At 36.5% G+C, this 2,394-nt stretch overlaps 1 pseudogene; it reads left to right on the forward strand.

Moving 5' to 3' along the window:
* Positions 1–1,302: 1,302 nt before the first annotated feature.
* Positions 1,303–2,180, forward strand: LOC132519592 (transmembrane protein 135-like; annotated as a pseudogene).
* The last annotated feature ends 214 nt before the right edge of the window (positions 2,181–2,394 follow it).

Genomic DNA, 2,394 nt, shown 5'->3' on the forward strand with positions numbered 1-2,394 from the left:
TATATGTAAAATCAAGAACCCATGTGTCAAAGAGAAAATGTGAAAATGTGAAACTGGTGGGTGAGTTGATCAGGTTCCCTAATCTTCTCCCAGTAGTGAGATCTAAGTAAAATCTGAGAGCTGAGTATGATCATGAAGTTCTATAGCAATTGAAAAGAAGGCTGATGGCCTTCCTACTAACAAAGACAGTAGGATCTTCAGTAATTAAAAAAAAAAAAAAAAAGAAGGAAAGGAAATGTCATTCATTTAATATTCCAAGCTGATAAAGTGGTTCTTACTGGTTACAATAAATGTGCTAGAGAATAATAATTGGTGCTTTTTTGTATCACTGCTTTATAAATAATCTTGTGATTTTGTAATTTTTACCTTGTACCTCTGAACATCTTCATCTAAAAAGAAGAAAGAGTTGAATTAGATGTTTACTAAGATATCTTCTAATTCAAACTTTTTACAGTTTTATGGTGGAGACATGGTACCTAGCTAACTTTCTGTGCTAGTAATTACAGTTTAGTTACTGCTGGAGTAATTATTAACTTATAAATAAAAAAGTATTTTGCTTCACTGAATCAAGCAAAATAAGGTATTGTGTATGTGTATGCAAATAAGAGTGTGAATTAGTTCTGAAATATTCCCGCCAGTTAAAAAATATCAGTAGCTTTGTATGGACATGTGCTCTAGAAATATGATTACCAAATATTCCAAGAAAATTTGAGTTGCCACCCTCGCCTTCAATAGTAATCTACTATCTTGAAAAACTCCATTGATAATGCTAATGGAAAATCACTTATACTAGGAAAAGAGAACAAATAAACAGATAAAATAGAGTCCTATTTCTCTAACAGTACTGCTGAGTCATTCTCAGTTAAAATTATGTCCAATTATGAGTAACAGGAAATCTCAAATTATAGCTGCTTACTCAAGATAGAAATTTGTAGATAGAAATTTGTTTCACTCTCAAAAAAATATTGGCAGACTATGATGAATATGGTGACTCTGGTCTCCTTAGGGACCCAAGCTCCTTCTGTGCTCTACCATCTTTAACATGTGGCTTTTACCTTGCTGTGCAAGATATCTGTTCTAGTTCTAGATATTGCGTCCACATTCCAGCCTTCACAGAAGTTTTGTTACCATTTTCCTTACATTTCCCTGGTCACACCTAACTGCAAAAAAAGCTGGAAAATATTATAGTTTTGGCAACCCATTTGCCCAGCTTAAGTTCATGGGGTCTATTACGAGAAGAAAGTGAGAACAGATATTGGGAGACAACTGGTAGCCTCTACCACTAGTCTACCCTTTAGCAAAATGTTCCTGCGTGGGTGCAAGGACTGTTTGAAAGGATTTACATTCTCTACACTTAGGTTCATTGTTGGGAAGGAAGAAATTCCCACACATTCTTATTCACCAGAGGCGGCATATGCAAAAGTGGAACAAAAGACTGAGAAACATGAGGAAAAACCAAGAGGAATGAATATAATTGCTCTAGTCAGGAAGCTTGTGGTTTCAGTATGTAAGCATGGACCAAGGCATTGATGTTGCAAACACTATGAGGATAATTGCATCTCTTGTTGCATTAAAGTTTTCATCAGAATGTTTAGCATGGGATACTTGATCCAGTGCTGCCTCTGGATTCCCTCTGCATTTAGGCATCTGTTTACACAGCCATTCCGGCTACTTTCTCTCTTCTACAATAAAGAAAACTTCCAGCTCAGAGCTTCTCTGGGCTCTTTTGTTAGTATATACAAGGATACTAGTTGCTTCTTGCGCTGGGTCAGAAATCTGGATGATGAACTGCATGCCATTATAGCTGGATTTTTGGTGGGAATATCAATGATGTTTTATAAAAGCACAATTTCCATGTATTTAGCTTCCAAATTGGTAGAGACAATGTATTTCAAAGGCATTGAAGCAGGAAAGGTTCCCTATTTTCCCCATGCAGACACTATCATCTATTCCATCTCTACAGCAATTTGCTTCCAGGCAGCTGTCATGGAAGTTCATACCTTGAGACAATCTTACTGAAGTTCCTTTTAAGGCTCACCAAGGGCAGATTTGCCGTCATGAACCGAAAAGTCCTTGATGTTTTTGGTACTGGTGCATCTAAACACTTTCAGGACTTCATCCCTAGGTTAGATCCAGGATACACAACTGTAACACCAGAACTGCCCATCGAATTTCCTTGAAGATGACTGTAACTTGTTAATGTGACTTAATGTTTCATTATTTTTTCCTAGACAGTTAATTATGTTGAACACAAATAAGGGGGCCTGAGCTTGAACGTCAGTGTTATTTCAATGAGAGATGCTCTTTTTGTTGTATGTTTTTCTTACCAATCAGAAATACAGCAGCTTTTTAGGAAAGTGTTGCTTAATAATTAAGCTCGCTCTATAGCCAGAA

Source organism: Lagenorhynchus albirostris, chromosome 4 (genome assembly GCF_949774975.1).
Source record: "Lagenorhynchus albirostris chromosome 4, mLagAlb1.1, whole genome shotgun sequence".
In the NCBI taxonomy this organism is placed as follows: Eukaryota; Metazoa; Chordata; class Mammalia; order Artiodactyla; family Delphinidae; genus Lagenorhynchus; species Lagenorhynchus albirostris.